Genomic DNA, 20,412 nt, shown 5'->3' with positions numbered 1-20,412 from the left:
GAAAAAAATATTTCATGCAAACGGAGACCAAAAGAAAGCAGGAGTCGCAATACTCATATCAGATAAAATAGACTTTCAAATAAAGGATGTGAAAAGAGACAAAGAAGGACACTACATAATGATCAAAGGATCAATCAAAGAAGAAGATATAGCAATTATAAATATATATGCACCCAACATAGGAGCACCGCAATATGTACGGCAAACACTAACGAGTATGAAAGAGGAAATTAATAGTAACACAATAATAGTGGGAGACTTTAATACCCCACTCACAACTATGGATAGATCAACTAAACAGAAAATTAACAAGGAAACACAAACCTTAAATGACACAATGGACCAGCTAGACCTAATTGATATCTATAGGACATTTCACCCCAAAACAATCAACTTCACCTTTTTCTCAAGTGCACACGGAACCTTCTCCAGAATAGATCACATCCTGGGCCATAAATCTGGTCTTGGAAAATTCAAAAAAATTGAAATCATTCTAGTCATCTTTTCTGACCACAGTGCAGTAAGATTAGATCTCAATTACAGGAAAAAAATTGTTAAAACTTCAAACATATGGAGGCTAAATAACACGCTTCTGAATAACCAACAAATCATAGAAGAAATCAAAAAAGAAATCAAAATATGTATAGAAATGAATGAAAATGAAAACACAACAACCCAAAACCTATGGGACACTGTAAAAGCAGTGCTAAGGGGAAGGTTCATAGCATTACAGGCTTACATCAAGAAACAAGAAAAAAACCAAATAAATAACCTAACTCTACACCTAAAGCAATTAGAGAAGGAAGAAATGAAGAACCCCAGGGTTAGCAGAAGGAAAGAAATCTTAAAAATCAGGGCAGAAATAAATGCAAAAGAAACTAAAGAGACCATAGCAAAAATCAACAAAGCTAAAAGCTGGTTTTTTGAAAAAATAAACAAAATTGACAAACCATTAGCAAGACTCATTAAGAAACAAAGAGAGAAAAACCAAATTAACAAAATTAGAAATGAAAATGGAGAGATCACAACAGACAACACTGAAATACAAAGGATCATAAGAGACTACTACCAGCAGCTCTATGCCAATAAAATGGACAACTTGGATGAAATGGACAAATTCTTAGAAAAGTATAACTTTCCAAAACTGAACCAAGAAGAAATAGAAGATCTTAACAGACCCATCACAAGCAAGGAAATCGAAACTGTAATCAGAAATCTTCCAGCAAACAAAAGCCCAGGACCAGATGGCTTCACAGCTGAATTCTACCAAAAATTTAGAGAGGAGCTAACACCTATCTTACTCAAACTCTTCCAGAAAATTGCAGATGAAGGTAAGCTTCCAAACTCATTCTATGAGGCCACCATCACCCTAATTCCAAAATCAGACAAAGATGCCACAAAAAAAGAAAACTACAGGCCAATATCACTGATGAACATAGATGCAAAAATCCTTAACAAAATTCTAGCAAACAGAATCCAACAACATATTAAAAAAATCATACACCATGACCAAGTGGGCTTTATCCCAGGAATGCAAGGATTCTTTAATATCCGCAAATCAATCAATGTAATACACCACATTAACAAATTGAAAGATAAAAACCATATGATTATCTCAATAGATGCAGAGAAAGCCTTTGACAAAATTCAACACTCATTTATGATTAAAACTCTCCAAAAAGCAGGAATAGAAGGAACATACCTCAACATAATAAAAGCTATATATGACAAACCCACAGCAAGCATCACCCTCAATGGTGAAAAATTGAAAGCATTTCCCCTGAAATCAGGAACAAGACAAGGGTGCCCACTCTCACCACTACTATTCAACATAGTTTTGGAAGTGTTGGCCACAGCAATCAGAGCAGAAAAAGAAGTAAAAGGAATCAAGATAGGAAAAGAAGAAGTGAAACTCTCGCTGTTTGCAGATGACATGATCCTCTACATAGAAAACCCTAAAGACTCTACCAGAAAATTACTAGAGCTAATCAATGAATATAGTAAAGTTGCAGGATATAAAATTAACACACAGAAATCCCTTGCATTCCTATATACTAAAAATGAAAAAACAGAAAGAGAAATTAAGGAAACAATACCATTCACCATTGCAACAAAAAGAATAAAATACTTAGGAGTATATCTACCTAAAGAAACAAAAGACCTATACATAGAAAACTATAAAACACTGATGAAAGAAATCAAAGAGGACACAAACAGATGGAGAAACATACCATGTTCATGGATTGGAAGAATCAATATTGTCAAAATGGCTATTCTACCCAAAGCAGTCTATAGATTCAATGCAATCCCTATCAAGATACCAACGGTATTTTTCACAGAACTAGACCAAAGAATTTCACAATTTGTATGGAAATACAAAAAACCTCGAATAGCCAAAGTAATCTTGAGAAAGAAGAATGGAACTGGAGGAATCAACCTGCCTGACTTCAGACTCTACTACAAAGCCACAGTCATCAAGACAGTATGGTACTGACACAAAGACAGAAATATAGATCAATGGAACAGAATAGAAAGCCCAGAGATAAATCCACGAACCTATGGACACCTTATCTTTGACAAAGGAGGCAAGGATATACAATGGAAAAAAGACAACCTCTTTAACAAGTGGTGCTGGGAAAACTGGTCAACCACTTGTAAAAGAATGAAACTAGAACACTTTCTAACACCGTACACAAAAATAAACTCAAAATGGATTAAAGATCTAAATGTAAGACCAGAAACTATAAAACTCTTAGAGGAGAACATAGGCAAAACACTCTCCGACATAAATCACAGCAAGATCCTCTATGACCCACCTCCCAGAATATTGGAATAAAAGCAAAACTAAACAAATGGGACCTAATGAAACTTAAAAGCTTTTGCACTACAAAGGAAACTATAAGCAAGGTGAAAAGACAACCCTCAGATTGGGAGAAAATAATAGCAAATGAAGAAACAGACAAAGGATTAATCTCAAAAATATACAAGCAACTCCTGCAGCTCAATTCCAGAAAAATAAATGACCCAATCAAAAAATGGGCCAAAGAACTAAACAGACATTTCTCCAAAGAAGACATACAGATGGCTAACAAACACATGAAAAGATGCTCAACATCACTCATTATTAGAGAAATGCAAATCAAAACCACAATGAGGTACCATTACACGCCAGTCAGGATGGCTGCTATCCAAAAGTCTACAAGCAATAAATGCTGGAGAGGGTGTGGAGAAAAGGGAACCCTCTTACACTGTTGGTGGGAATGCAAACTAGTACAGCTGCTATGGAAAACAGTGTGGAGATTTCTTAAAAAACTGGAAATAGAACTGCCATATGACCCAGCAATCCCACTTCTGGGCATACACACTGAGGAAACCAGATCTGAAAGAGACACGTGCACCCCAATGTTCATCGCAGCACTGTTTATAATAGCCAGGACATGGAAGCAACCTAGATGCCCATCAGCAGATGAATGGATAAGGAAGCTGTGGTACATATACACCATGGAATATTACTCAGCTGTTAAAAAGAATTCATTTGAACCAGTCCTAATGAGATGGATGAAACTGGAGCCCCTTATACAGAGTGAAGTAAGCCAGAAAGATAAAGAACATTACAGCATACTAACACATATATATGGAATTTAGAAAGATGGTAACGATAACCCTATATGCAAAACAGAAAAAGAGACACAGAAATACAGAACAGACTTTTGACCTCTGTGGGAGAATGTGAGGGTGGGATATTTCAAAAGAACAGCATGTATGCTATCTATGGTGAAACAGATCACCAGCCCAGGTGGGATGCATGAGACAAGTGCTCAGGCCTGGTGCACTGGGAAGACCCAGAGGAATCGGGTGGAGAGGGAGGTGGGAGGGGGGATCGGGATGGGGAATACGTGTAAATCTATGGCTGATTCATATCAATGTATGACAAAACCCACTGAAATGTTGTGAAGTAATTAGCCTCCAACTAACAAAAAAATAAATAAATAAAAATTAAAATATAAAAAAAAAAGAAACCAGGGGCTCCAGTCCTACAACCATAGGAATTTCATTTCACCAAAAACCTGAAAGAGCAAGGAAACTTATTCTCTCCAAAGTCATCAGAAAGCAATGCATCCATGGCTGATTCATGTCAATGTATGACAAAACCCACTACAATATTGTAAAGTAATTAGCCTCCATCTAATAAAAATAAATGAAAAAAATTAAAAAAAATAAAATAAATTTAGTTCAAAAGGAAAAAAAAAAAAAAAGAAAGCAATGCATCCTGCTGTCATTTGATTTTAACCTGGTGAGACACATGTTGGTTTTATAAGTTTATGCATTTGTGCTGTTTTAAGACCCAAAGTTTCTGGTAATCTGTTATAGCAGCAATTGCAAGTTATACATGTCTCAACATACTCACTCTGAAAGACTCAATTACTGAATGAAAGAAACACCAATAATACATTTAAACCATCACATAAAAAAATTAGCAAAAATATTATCTAAAATGTCATTATTTTTAATATGCTACTGTTTTTCTTATTCCTTAAAGATAAATCTTTCATTATCATTCATTTAAGACTTAGAATAGAAGGAAGTTTGCTCGGGGATGGTTTTTGGTGCTTAATCTGCTCCTGATTTTTAAAGAACTGTCGAAGTCTGCTAACTAGCTTTTTATTTCTTCCAAGTGAAGGCCTTAAGTTCCTCCCAACCCAAATCTTCTAGTTCTGCCAAGAGAGAAATTGGTCTAATTACTCCAAGTTAAAGTTGTAATTGCCTTTCTACATTTTATGCCATGAGCCCCTGTCTTATTTCTACTCACTGTTAATGAAAACAGAAAGAAAAAGACACTTGGGCTGTTTGCCTCACCAGCTTTCTTTAATGCTGATTGTTGTCTGGAACCTGGAGTGCCTCTGCCTTGACTATAATAGGAACAGATTCCCCATGCTTCTGCACAATGTCACTCCTCACACAGATTATGTTGCAATGGCCAAAGAAGATGTCTTAAATTTCCAAACGTCTAATCATTTTAATTTACCAACTTTGCCTATTTTTTAAGGGGTGATATGTGTGTAAGTCTATGAATTAGTGTAGTTACAGGGGATTTCTTCAAGACATCTTACAGTTTTCAAAGAACATCAGTAATAGCAGAAATATCTGTCAAAGGTTTGCTTGCAAAATATGAAAGAAAAAAAAAACCTACACCTTATCACAAACACACTGTACCTACAACCCCCACAAACACACACAAAACATAAAGATATAAAAACAAACCTTTAAATATAATGTGTTTATTTCTTTCTTCTCTGAATATAATTTTATATTTGGGACTGAAAAATACTGGGGTTGGGCAGGGAAAGCCCTAATAATCTCAAATGTTGTCAGGGTTTGAAATGTCTCAAAAAGTCAAATTATAAAGATATAGAATTAACTAAGAAAATACATGATATATTCAGCTTTCTGCATAACAATTTAATCAATGTGAAATATTACTTCCTCAAAAAGAAAACTCTAATATTTTCTTAGGATTTTTTTGTCTATCAATTTTTTTTTGCAATTTTCCTAAAATTAAATTTTATTGTCAATATGCTTTTTTTTTAGAAGTGTGCTACTGTATTTTTAGGGATTTATAATACAACGATTTTTATTCTGTGGAAAGACTGTAGTTAACATGGTTATTTTGAAAATAATCCTCAAAGTTAATCTAGGCATATTTTCTTTTCATCTAAAAGAAATCTCTGTGTCATCTTAATCCTTATGATTATAGGCACCACATGGTCTTTCTTAGCTACCTTGTTATTGTCAGGATAATTCTTTTTTTTTTTCTAAAAAGAATTGATTTTAACAAAGATGAAAACTCAGTCAACAATTACAATAACAAGGGGTTGTAAGAACACAAAAAATACTCAGTGTTCCTTTATTTTCGAAATAATTTTCACAAAATTACCCAAAAGAACAATAAAATATATGACCACGTGGATATATAGATTATACCTAAACCATATCTGATTCTCCATACATGTGATACTAATATACAAATTCCTTTTAATGACATAATAAAATAATACAAGGATATGTAAAGATAACATCATTCTTATGTCCATGTATGTGTGTGTGTGTTGCTTAGTTGTGTCTGACTCTTTGTAACCCCATAGACTGTAGCCCATCAGGCCCCTCCATCCATGGGATTCTCCAGGCAAGAACACTGGAGTGGGTTGCCATTTCCTTCCCCATGTCAGGATAATTCTTAAGTAAACAAGTTTGACCAATGCACAGCACATATCAATAGTTTGGTATTTTGGCAATTGCCATTAAATATCATTTGCACTCTTTTGTCCTTGTTGATCAAAACAAGATGGCCCACAGCTTCTCAATTCCTTCTTTCCTTGCAGTAGTATAGTCTCACTTTGACGGCCATTGTAAAAATATCCCACTTTACTGGACACAGTTCTAACACAAGAAAATTCAGAGAAGCATTTATTGTCTTGCTTATAATAATGAATATAAACATAAAAGATATCCTACCTTCATTAAACACGAAAAGATAATTTTGCCAAATGACTTATTACTCAATATCAATTATTTTTTACCTTGAATGGTGACTGCGGTTTTACTTATTTGGAACTGAATCATCATTCCCACTGAGTATCTAACTTTCCTTCCACTTTCTTCTCTACTGAACCAGTCATTGACATTGCTCATTTGGAATATTGAAAGTGCCTCCTTTCTTTTCACTCATGCTAATAACCTTCTCATTTAATTCCTTGTCAAAACTCAATAATGCTGTCTGACATGCTATAGCAACTATTTCCAAAACAAACAAAAAACCTAGAAATAATTGCTAAAATTTATTGTTAGCCTTCAAGATAAAACAGACTCAATTTTTCCCTTCTCCTGTTAAAAAGTCAATCTTTAAAAAGCTTAACTTTCTAGTCTACCCTATTACACTGAATATTCAATATTTATAAATAAAACTGTCACATTCTATCTCTACTTCCTCCCCTCCCATTCAATTCTCACATCCCTAAAATCTTGCTTTTGTTTTTATCTTGGATGAGTTATGCTCCTCGACAGAATAAACCTAACGGGCATGTTTTAGTTATGTCATATTTTACACATCCATCACATATAACATTTTTGGTCACTTTCTTTATGTTGCACATTGAATATTTAAAAGATGGCAGAAGTTTCTTCCACTACACATGCTCTTCTAGAACCTCGCCATTTCCCATCAAGGGATGGAATCTAATCCTCCACTTTAAATCTGCAGGGGCCTGTAACCAATTAGAACCCTGTGGCACTGACACTATTTGATATGTTAAGTCACAGAAGGCATTATAAGTGGCTTATTAAGCTGGAACACTTGCACTAGAACACTCGGCCACAGTATAAATAACCCCACTGTTCTGAAACTGTCTTGCAGTAAGCAAGTCCAAATTGCTCATATGAAGAGATTCCTTGGAGAAGCTTTGATAGTAAATGAACAGAGAGAGATGCAGGGGTATCTTCCAGATGCTGTTGTTCCAGCCATCACATAACCGCAACTAAACCAGAGAACTTCAGCCAAAAGCATAAAGCCAGTCTTCCCCAAACTCATGACACACACAATCTCAGGAAGCAGTGGAAGATGGATGCTGTTTTAAACACTCAAATAAACTGGGATACTCCAAATTGTTTACTTGACTTCTAGGTAAAGATTACTCTAAACATACTCTTATTTTTCTAATATTCTTTTTCAGGCTACATTACTTCATTCTTCTTAAATCCTGATTTTCCATTGTGGTGTTTTCTGTGGTTCTGACCTCAGATAATATCACCCTGTTCCATGGTTTCATTTATCAAATATAACTGATGGTTATTCTCAAATCTCTCCTGAGGTTTCAGACGAAATTCCCAAAGGTCTACTGAACGCACATTTATAAACACACACACACACACACACACACACATATATATATATTATTCTATATACTATATACTATAATATATAATATATTCATAGTACTCCAAACCAAAATCATCTCCATTGCTCTTTAAATTGTCCCTCCTTTTTTTAATGTAATATCTGTGTATAGTACTATCATTTATCCAATTTCAAAAGGCAGAAAATAATGAGTCATCTTTTTAGTTCTATTTCCATTAACTTATCTTCCCATATTAAAATCAGTCACTGATTCCTTGTGTTTTTCTACATATTTTCCCTACCTTTAGTCACTGTCACTATCACTAATATAATGTTGTATCTCAGAGAAAAATCTGATCTCTCATATTTTGTGAAAAAAAGAAAAGCACTTTAAGAGCAATTAAACTTGCCTCATCATGCCCATACAAGCTGCAGGCTAAAATGCTTAGCCACCAATGAACATGTTCAGAAGATCTAAAAGATCTCACATTTAATTCGACACTCCGTTTAGGCAGCAGATGTGTTAGAGGGTCTATAGAAGACCCTGAGAGTCTTAGGGGTGAATAACTTTGAAATGTTTAAATTCTAGATACTCCATTCCCTGAGAAATGATCATCCCTCTTTTTACTGAAGGCATAAAACACCTTTCCCAAGAGATAGGAATGGCCTATCTCTTGCTTTACCCTCATGCATATCCCTATATGCTCCAGTATTACCTTTTATATAGGTTGTGCACTCAGTCGTGTCCAACTCTTTGCAGCCCCATGGACTGCAGTCTGTCAAGTTCCTCTGCCTATGGAATCTTCCAGGCAACAATAGCAAGAATACTGGAGTGGGGTGTCATTTCCTACTCCAGGGGATCTTCCAGACCGAGGAATCAAGCCCACATCTCTTGTGTCTCCTGCATTGTCATACAGATTCTTTATCACTAGTGCCATCTGGAAACCCACCGTTTATATAACTCTAGCCTAAGATTGAAACTCCAATACTTTGGCCACCTCATGCAAAGAGGTGACTCATTGGAAAAGACCCAGATGCTGGGAGGGATTGGAGGCAGGAGGAGAAGGGGACGACAGAGGATGAGATGGCTGGATGGCATCACTGACTCGACGGGCTTGAGTTTGAGTAAACTCCGGGAGTTGGTGATGGACAGCTAGGCCTGGCGTGCTGTGATTCATGGGGTCGCAAAGAGTCGGACACGACTGAGCGACTGAACTGAACTGACTGAGCCTAAGATTCAGCACTTGTCCTCACATGTGCCTTTTCCTTCCATTAGACTAGGCTCCTCAAAAGCATCATTGAATATATCCCCCACTCTTTCTACTGGGCTTTAGCTGATTAATTTTGAACCTAAAATTTAGAAGGAAAGTAAGTGCTTTTTGAATAATAAATTGATCAGTGAAGGACTAATAGATGTTTGTATTCTCTTTAGGATATTTTGCAAACAGAATTCTCCTCTAAAATAGATGGAGAATGTTTTTCTCTTAAATATGATTTAGGTAATTGGTGACATTCTCTGGTAAGTATTTTTGTTGGGAATATCAAGAGGAGATGTTACAAAATAATTCAAAGAGGAGTTGTCTTAAGTAATATACTTCAGAGCTGGAAAAATCTATTCTTAAAAGGAAACAAGCAAATTTCTTTGAAGCTTTAGAACAGATGAATACTTATTAGAATACCTAAATTAAAATATAAGAAAGAAAAAAGAGGCTATTTCAGGAAATTACTAGCATGTAAGTTCAGATTCCTGGTAGTTTCGGTGGTCGTTTAGTCGCTAAGTCCTGTCTGACTCTTGCGACCCCATGGACTGTAGCAGCCAGGTTCCTCTGTCCATGGGATTCTCCAGGCAAGAATACTGGAGTGGGTTGCCATTTCCTTCTCCAGGAGATCTTCCTGACCCAGGGATTGAACCCAGGTCTCCTGGATTGCAGGCAAACTCTTTACCAACTAAGCTATAAGGTAAGTCCTGGTAGTAGTAGGCACAAAATAAAAACTGGTTACTATCATGAGAAATACTTTACTGCTTTTCTTTGCTTCACATATAATGAGAAACATTTTATAGAGAATAAGTGAAAATCCAAAACAATGTCAGCCAAACAATCACATCAAGAGGAATGGAGAGCAAAATCAAGAGTAAAATAAAATAAGAACAAGAATTTTTTATCATCACAGTTATACAAAAACATGGTGGAAGAGATACATTAGCAGCAACAAATAACATAAGTTTTCTTCACATATGTGAAGAGACATGAGATTTCCTCCACTGCCAATACATTCAATAAATGCTTTGTGGCTGCAAAAAAAACCCCAATATACTTCTTCATTAAGAAAAGTATCACATATTAAATTAGGGAGATGAAGCATCCTTTATCCTTCACTGATAAGATCAAATCTGAAGGAGTGTATTCAGTTCTGATCACCATATTTTAATGGCACTGTAGGGGAAAAGATTTGAAGGAAAGTGACTAGAATGGTAAAAGTTTACATGAAGATAGTTCAATTGAATGAGGAAACCACCTGAGAAAGCATTCAGTATGTTTTCCATGTGGCTCATGGCACAGAAAAGCCCTAAAGCCAAGAATGGGAATCACAGAAACACAGAATCTAAATCAATTTAGAACAATTAGACATGTTTTATTGTTTTCAATAACTTGAGTTGCCCAATCAAAAGGAAGAATGACCACTCAGTGAAAGATTTTACACGTTTATCAATACAATTCAACAAAGGCCAAAAAGAGAGGAAAGGAGATAGATGATAGATAGATAGATAGATAGATATAGATATATAGATATACAGATAGGTAGATATATGGATACAAGTACCTCCTAATGAGAGTGTATCTTGTTTTACAGAAAACTGTTTTGGCCTTCTGAAAGCCTTTTTGGGTTAGATTGAAGCTTGAGAGGAGCAGTAAAGAAAAGATGAATAGTCCAGACTACAAAGTAAAAAAGAACTTAGCATTCTTTTAGGTAAGTCAGAAAGTAAGGAAGCGGGTAGAGAAATTAGAAAGCGAGAGATGAGAACAGCCTCAGAAAAGATATGAAACAAGTGCTTCATGTAGCAAAGAGGCAAGGGCAAAATCCTCAGTGGTTTGTTAGCTGAAAACATTAGAAACAGGAGTGTCTGCTTAGGTTATAGGTTATAGAATCCCTGAATTGTAGCCATTCCTTCTCCTCTCTCTCCTCAAGTCCAGGTTAAACACCTAATCTTTGGTTAAACACTTACATTGGGTTAAACACTACTGTCCACACAAAGCAACATACCAAAACGCTATTACATTTTTATTTTATTTATGGACACTGGGAAGGAGATAGTTCTCAAAATGAGATAAAGATTAGATCCAGATTTATGCAATTCAGGAGGAAAAAAGACAAAGACCGAGAGATTTTTTTTTTTTCCCATAAACTAAGAAGACCTATATGTGGACCGGATCTTTTTCCAAGATTTTGTATACCTCTCAGAGAAAACATTGGGTCTCTCATTGCTTGAAATTGTGGAAAGTGGGCTGATCTCAAATAAATACAACTTCGATAGGGAATAGGAAACCCCAGTCGACATCTGGTTTATATATAGTCCAGCTGTCCTGTCTATTACAGCCTTTTAGGACCATATTAGTCCAAAATGATCCCACTCCTCTCTTAATTCACTTAACATGCACCATGCACTAATTTGGGTGGCACTTTGCTGTCCTGAACTCTCATTTAATTAATGCTGTGTTGTTTGTATTTGCATATGCTTGTATCAAGCCTCAGGAAATATTCATAAACTGCCTAAGGACAGGGTTCATTTTAGAAAACATTTTGACTATAACCAAAAGCTACCTTTTGCCTGTTCAGTGTACTTTTGCACTGTGGTCAGTTGTTGAGTTGATGGATCTCTATATGAAGCCATAAATATTATTTATGGGCAGATTAAATTAATACCCATGAAGGACCCAAACTCTTCACCTTCTCATCTCAGAAGCCACTCACAATTGTGCCTAAGTGCAAAAGTACTTGACAATGTAAAACTAAAAAAATAAAATAAGAGTGCATTAACATGTAAGATTTTCAGGCAGAAAAACTATGTCATTCTGGATATATTTTCTCTATTTATGTAAAAATGTTTAAGATTATTTGTTAGACATACATTTATCATAGTTTGCTAACACCTCCTTTTCCAAAGTTAATATGAAGATTGAGTCAGATCACACATTTAAGCAGTTAGCATGTTGTCACATACTCTGGACTCCAAACATAATAACGTGTCATTCAATAATGTGCTGTTATTCAATAATGTGTTGCTATTCAATAATGTGTCATTATTATTATTAAATATGTATATAACAAGTTACTAATTTATATATCTACTACATATCTATATACTAATTTATATATCTATTTATATATCTATTTTCAAATATCCTGTAGAATATAATCTAGCAATCTGTTTAAACAGCTAAAAAGGATTAAAATTTCAGAAATTATGTGTCAATTTTATGAAAACTAGTGTATGAATAAATGCCATGTAATTATTTGCTCATAATGTAGTGATTAGAAGCATAGACTTCAATTCTAAGAGATAGTCATTCAAGTTTTAATTGGACCACCTATGAGCTTTACAGCCTTGAGGGCAGCATTTAACCTATTTATCAATTTAGTTTCCATAAATGTGACTAAATCCATTATCTGCTTCATAGCTTCTTATAAAGTTTAAATGAGTCAGGATGTGTAAAGCACGTGGCTCATGGCGCTTAGTTGTTGTTGGGACCCTAAGTTGGGTCCGACTCTTTGAGAACCGATGGATTGCAACACAACAGGCTTCCCTGTTCTTCACTATCTCTCAGAATTGTTCAAATTCCTATCCATTGAGTCAGTGATGCTATCTAAGTGAAGTTGTTGTGATTTTGTTGATTTAATCATTAATAATGCTATTTTTATAATAATTACAAACATATCAGGTTTCAATCTAACAGGAAAATGCCAGTCCAATCTAACAGGAAAATGTTGCATAGAAATGTAAAGGAAATTAAGATAATATTGAATTTAAAATTAAATCTAATAATATAAAAATCCAGAAATTGCCAAATACTTCCAAGGTCAAGGTTACAGATTTTCTGCAGAGTTTGTTATCTAACCACTAACATCCCTAATAAAAGAGGAAAGCATTTAAAAGTTGGCTGCATGCTTTCTCCAGAGGTAGTAAAATTAATTAGGGAGATGTGCAGGCTGCTGATTCATTTGATTATGTGTTTCTACCTAAAGTGCAAAATTTCCCTGCGAAGTCTGTTGCCTAAAGGAGTTTTGGTTGATTCATCACCTCTTTCACTCAGAGGGTTGATCATTGTAAATGACTTTATTGACCCGTGGCTTGGTTCAGCATCATATGCTCCAGTGAACCAAGCAATAAACAGCTGCTAAGTGCAGGTGAGAAGTCGTCATGGAAAATTCAAGGACTGAATCAGCGTTCTCTCTGCCATCAGGCTCTTGAGCTGTCACAGATTTCTGAATTTCTTGTTTGACAGGTATGATTTTTAGAGGTACTTGTCCTAGAAGAATATATTTTCCTATGGACTTTCATGACTTTTAGATAGTCATAGAGGGCACTATATTTTCATAATCTGTATTCCAAATACCTGGATCCACAGTCATAATTATACTACATTTTAAATAGTATTTTAGGTGTCAGTGGAAATCTCAAATGAAATACAATTTGATAGAATATTATATAATTCTAAAAGACTGAAATAGCATTGTAGAAATCACCTTGTCTTTAAACATTGTTTAATGTTTAAATGTCTTTAAACATTGCAAAAAGAAAGAATAAATATCCATTAAAAAGAGAGATCAAAAGTAATTCAATGACTGAGGGATCCAAAGTAGGGATATCTCAGCTGCCACCAGCTCCTTCCTTTCACTAAGTAGCCTTGACAGATTCCTCTAGTTAGAAAAGCCCCTATCTTTAGGACAATTCTACTTAAAGCTGATTTATCTATCTCCTCCATTAGAGTAAGTTGAAGATGGATTCAGTTTTACTGTTGTCCAAGGTATATAGAGAATATTTCACAAGGAGGTGAATGGATAGAAAGTAAATTCTAAAAAAAAAAAAAAAAAAAAAAATCGGTATAAAGAGAATTGAAAAAATAAATTAGAGTTTGGGAGAAAACATTTACCAAAAAAAAAAAAAAAAAAATCTGACGAAGTACTGATATCTAAACTATACAGAGAACTATCAAAGCTCGACAATTAGAAAACAAACAACCTGATTAAAAAATGGGCCAAAGCCTCAAACAGACACCTCACCAAAGAAGACAGACAGATGCCAAAGAAGCATATGAAAAGAAAGTCCACATCACGTGTCATGAGGGAACTGCAAATTAAAACAAGACACCCACTACACATGTACTAGAAAGGCCAAAATGCAAACACTGGAAACACCAAATTCTGGAGAGCATTTGGAGCAACACAAACTCTCATCCATTGATGGTGACAGCGCAGAATGGTACAGCCACTTTGGAAGAGCTTGGAAGTTTCTTACAAAATGAAACCACTCTTAACCACAGAATCCAGCAAATGAGTTGGAAATGTATGTTTATATATAAGTTTCACAGGGATGTTTATAGCAACTTTATTCATAATTATCAAACTTTGGGAAAATCATGGCATCCTTCAAAAGGTGAATGAGTAAATAAATAGTGATACATTCAGAAAATGGAATCACTCAGTGCAAAAGAATTGAGCTACGAAGTTTTGAAAAGATATGGAAGACTCTTCAATGCAGACTGCTAAGTGAAAGAAGCCAATCTTAAAAGGCTACCTACTATATGATTCCAACTTTGTGACATTTTTGAAAAGGTAAATCTGTAAGAGTAAGTGTTAGTCGCTCAGCCGTGCCCAACTCTTTGCGACGTCATGGACTGCAGCCCACCAGGCTCCTCTGTCCATGAGATTTTCCAGGCAAGGATACTGGAGTGGGTTGCCATTTCCTTCTCCAGGGGATCTTCCCAACCCGGGGATTGAACCTGGGTCTCCTGCACTGCAGGGAGAGTCTTTACCAAATGAGCTACAACGGAAGCCCAGGTAAAACTATAGAGACCATAAAAAAGATTAGTAGTTGCCATAAGTTCAGAGGGAGGGATGAACAGGTGGAGCAGAAAGGATTTAAATGGAAAAAATAGATATATGTGTGTGTGTGTGTGTGTACATATATATATATAGTAAAAGATAATTCCCTTAGTCTAAGCAATTCCAGTTGAATAAGATTATACACACAACTCATTTACTCATTCTTACATTGTAATATCTTTATTATTCATCTTTTCAGTTATCAAAAAACTTAAAATAACTCCTTGCCTTTTACAGTTAACACATGATTCTATGATAGTGTTAACAGTTGTACCACAAGTCTCAAATCAAGTTGTCTCTTATACACAAAAGGGGATGCAATGATTTTTACAATGATACTCAAAGGTTTTGTGAAAAAAATGATATGTTAGTTAAAAAATTAAGAGTCTTATATAAACTGGAGATCTATAATACAAAAGAAAACAGGTGACCTACTTTGAACATTCACAAATCCGAAGGGCAAGGGAATTTGGTGAGAATTGATTTTTCACTCATAAGAGTTAATATATGTTATAAACTCTTGAAAGTAGGAAGAGAAATTAGTATCAAGAGTTTTAGAACTGCTAGGGGACAAGGAGCAGTATGAGTTTATTGCTATACATGAATGAATATAGATATTATTTTTCAATAATGCATGAGGAATCTTCCTAGAATCAGAGAAGGGCAATATTTGAGGAAACACTTTAGAGAAGGCTTAGGTACTTCAGTATTAAGTAACATGTAAAACAGGGTTATTAATTAACATTTTAATAATATGAAATATATAAAGGCATAGTTGCCAAAAATTAATTCAAGTCAGAATACTTTATATAAAAATATTAAAAGACATACTAGTACCATCTAATAAAAAAATACAATTAGATTTAAGTTGTAGAATAACTAAATTTGTTTAGTACTTCTCAGTCTTCAATATGCCTATGAATCACTTGTAGATTATTAAAGTGTAAATACTAATTCAGCTGACTTTGCTGTATTTCTAACATTTTTAACAAGCTCCTGGTAAATGTCAATCCTACCGGTACACAAATCATACCTTGAGTAGAAAAAAGTTTTTACCATGATCAACTAATTACTCTACAACATATGGAAAACATAACTCCAAAAGTGGCAGGAAGGTCTGACTTCACCATGAATTGATCATTAGCATACGACTGTTTAGTGTAAGAACAAAAACATATATGACTCTGCAACAACAACAAAAAATATGTTTTTATTTTCTAATAACATTCAGTTGAAAAATAGGACTCAGGGTGGAGTAGGGCAAAGCACAATGGGATCAATAAAAATGTTTCTCATGTTAGGTTTCTGAAAGCATATATAAGATGGTATTCTCTAAACATATTGTCAGTCACTCAGTCGTGTCTGACTCTTTTCAACCCCATGGACGGTAGCCCACCAGGCTCCTCTGACTGTGGGATTCTCCAGGCAAGAATATGCAAGAACCTTGGAGTGGGTTGCCATTCGCTTCTCCAAGGGATCTTCCTGATCCAGGGATCAAATCCAGGTCTTGTGCATTGCAGGCAGATTCTTTACCATCTGAGCCACCAGGGAAGCCACTAAACACATTAACAGAGTCCAAAAGTTGCAAGTTAAGATATTCTAGACACACTTTTCCTTGTTTGATCAGCATTTTAGAGCACTGTTTTTATCTTTAACAAAAGAGATATGCTCTTTTACATTTTTTGCATATCTATAGCTAGGTCTTGAATGTTCCTTTAATTTTCTTCCATTTAATTACTGACAATCAGTTCAATGTTTTTAAAAAATAAATAAATGACATTGAAAAAAGAAGCTATTTATATGCTAGTGAATAGTTTTTTTAATTAGTGTTCACTGGGTTTGAAAATCTTTTGCTGCTGCCGTTCAGATACCCAGTCACAAGCTTGAATTGAACAGCTGGTTGTGACAGATCTAAAGTATGCTTAGCATGTTTAAAATACTCACTGGTATGTCGAGGAGTTCTATTGCTTTAGGCAACTCATTTATTTATATTAGATCTAGTACAGCAATGGTCCCAACAGAGTCCCTTGAACTTCTGTTATTAGGCAAAACAAAATGGAATGCCAACCTAACTCAGGGTGAAATCTGAAATGAAAAAGCTAGTAGAGAGGCCTATATCCAATATATTTGTCCCATATTCCCCAATTGAAGAAATAATCCAAGCACATGTACTCAACATTTAAGGTAATGACAGAACCTTTGGCCAAGTCAGATCATATTATCTCGTTAATTGAAAACATTTAAAGACTATTCACAAAGTTTATCTTCCTTCAAGTACCATATATAGTATACTGTGGTAATCAATTTGCCTATTTCTCTATGACCAATAGCCCCTGCATCCTGTTAAAGACCCTACGTCCCAGTCACACTGGCTACGTGCACTTTTCCCAACCCTCCATAATCCCACAATATCCCCCTCCCCTCAGTTCTTTCAGGAATTTTTTCTCACCATGTTACAGACAACTGAAACATCATATTCTCTAGGATATCTTTTCAGAATGAGGGGAAAATAAAACAAAAACAGGTAACTGATTTCTTTATTATTTCCCACATTTTGCAAAGCATCTTGCATTAAAAAATGTTTTTAGCCATTGTTTCATGCTGTATTATGTTTGCCATTTTGGATTTGAAGAAATCCACCAAATCTTTTATTCGGCTCTCCCCCACATGTAATTGTTATTTTAAGGGTCAGAAATCTTGCCATGAATTATTTTTACGTCAAGTATACTTTCAGAAATTAGGGAAAGGTTGACAGCATGAGTTAACAGAACAACTGAGACCCCTATGATTCTAATTTAGTTAAAAATGTCATATACCGTCTGACTACCATGATCTCTGAATTTGGTGGATCACTCTATATTTTGAAAATTAGCAACACCTCAGAGACAGAAAGCAACTTTACAGAGATTGATATTTTCTTCTCTTCTTAGTATGGTTACTCTAGAAAGTGGCTGTAGGTTGGCTTGTTTGTTTGTTTGAAGATGGTTTGGAGGGAAATTTACAATGGAAATTCCATGCAGAGTGGTTGGTCTTCCCTCAAGAGACCCCACCAACCCTGTCAATCAAGCTGTTCCAGATATGTGAAGTAGCCTTGTTTGGGAACTCGAGTCAGAGGCCAGGCCACTCCACTGTTGAGTTTAAGTCATCTTTCTGGCCACAAACATAAAATGTGTTGTTATGATTGAATATATTGAGTACAATTTTAGGAACAGCATAATCAATTGGCCAATAGCAAGGATACCAGAAGACAAAAATATCCTGATTAGTAATTTGTTCCTGCTGTTTTTTGGTCATATGACCATCTCAACCTTGTCAGTTACCTCCTTGACTTTTATGCCTCTGGAATCCCTCCATTTGATACACTGATATCAGGGCACTCATCTCAATAGTAAGAGATAAAAAATCAATGGTGACATCTCCCATCCTGTCTGAACTGTTGAGGCTAGTACCTGAAAGCTTTTCAAGTGGTCCTTGAAATGTCTGGTATCATTACCTCATATTGAGTTTTCACTGCTTTTTTGAAGAGAGTATCCTCTAAGTCCTTTTGGTAGGAATGATGTGGAAGAGAGAAGGCAGAGAGCTTGCACATAATAAACCCATCCTAACATTCCTCTCTCTAAGCTTTTGAACTCTTTCTTCTATTTTATGTTAAGTAAGTTATGACATTTCAACCTCCTTGAATTTAGGTCACTGCTAGTAAGCATTTCAGTCAGCCTACCAATTCACTGAGTGCTACTTCTAGACATGTAATCAAATCTATTAAATGAGGAATCCTTGTTAGGTTCATCCATATTGAGAAATCCAGGCTTCCCATGTGACATTAGTAGTAAAGAACCTTCCTGCCAATTCAGGAGACAAGCGACATGGGTTCAATCCCTGGTCGGGAAGATCCCCTGAAGGAGGGGATAGCAACCCACTCCAGTATTCTTGCCTGGGGAATCCCATGAATCCAGGAGCCTGGAGGGGTACAGTCTATGGGGTCTCAAAGAATCAGAGAAGACTGAAGCAACTTAGCGTGAACACATGCCTATTGATAAATTCAGCATCATTCACCATTATATTTTGTCATTCTTTGTCTAAATTTCTTATAGTACAATATCTGACATATTTCTTGGCTTTTTGCTGGTATCAGTTAGCAAAATCCTGAAATTATTTTGTGGAGGCTTTTGAACTGTGATGTTGGAGAAGACATTTGAGAGTCCCTTGGACTGCAAGGAGATCAAACCAATCAAGGATTCCCCAGGCAAGACGCTGGAGCAAGTAGCCGTTCTCTTCTCCAGGGGATTTTCTCAACCCAGGGATTGAACTTGGGTCTCCTGCATTGTAGGCAGATTCTTTACTGTCTGAGACACAAGATAAACCCCATTGATGGAAAAGACCATGTTAAATTCAAGAGAACAGTGAATTGGTCTTTTAAATCTCATAAAAATTTTATTGTAGTTTTGAGATTAAATTCACATATTGTTCAATATTTAAAAATTAGCCAAAAGAAATGAATAAGAACCTGGATATTAAAGGTAACAATAAATAAATTCATTTTGTCTATACAAACTTTTTTTTTTTTTTTCTTAATATGCTACCTAGGTTGGTTACAGCTTTTCTTTCAAGGAGCAAGTGTCTTTGAATTTCACAGCTGCAGTCACTATCTGCAGTGATTTTGGAGGCAAAAAAAATAAAGTCTCTCACTGTTTCCATTGAATGTTGAGCTTTAAGCCAACGTTTTCACTATCCTCTTTCACTTTCAACAAGCAGCTCTTTAGTTCTTCTTCACTTTCTTGCCATAAGGGTGGTGTCATCTGTGTATCTGAGATTATTGCTATTTCTCCTGTCAATCTTGATTCCAGCTTGTGCTTCATCCAGCCCAGCATTTCGCATGATGCATAGAAGTTAAATAAGCAGGGTGACAGTATATAGCCCTGACGTAATCCTTTCCCAATTTGCAGCAGTCTGTTGTTCCATGTCCACTTCTAACTGTTGCTTCTTGACCTGCATACAGATTTCTCAGGATTCAGGTAGGGTGGTCTCATATTCCCATCTCTTGAAGAATTTTCCATTTTGTGGTGATCTACACCATCAAAGGCTTTGGCATAGAATCTAACAACATATTAAAAAAATCATACACCATGACCAAGTGGGCTTTATCCCAGGAATGCAAGGATTCTTTAATATCTGCAAATCAATCAATGTAATATACCACATTAACAAATTGAAAGATAAAAACCACATGATTATCTCAATAGATACAGAAAAAGCCTTTGACAAAATTCAACATCCATTTATGATTAAAACTCTCCAGAAAGCAGGAATAGAAGGAACATACCTCAACATAACAAAAGCTATATATGATAAACCCACAGCAAGCATTACCCTCAATGGTAAAAAATTGAAAGTGTTTCCCCTAAAATCAGGAACAAGAC

At 35.5% G+C, this 20,412-nt stretch overlaps 1 protein-coding gene across 1 annotated transcript in view; it reads right to left on the bottom strand.

Annotated features, from left to right (window-relative positions):
- Positions 1–20,412, bottom strand: part of CDH18 (cadherin 18) — a 1,203,920-nt gene that overhangs the window by 1,168,985 nt on the left and 14,523 nt on the right. The window lies entirely within an intron of this gene.

Source organism: Cervus elaphus, chromosome 25 (assembly GCF_910594005.1).
Source record: "Cervus elaphus chromosome 25, mCerEla1.1, whole genome shotgun sequence".
Lineage (NCBI taxonomy): Eukaryota > Metazoa > Chordata > Mammalia > Artiodactyla > Cervidae > Cervus > Cervus elaphus.
This window is presented reverse-complemented; position numbering and strand designations above follow the sequence as displayed.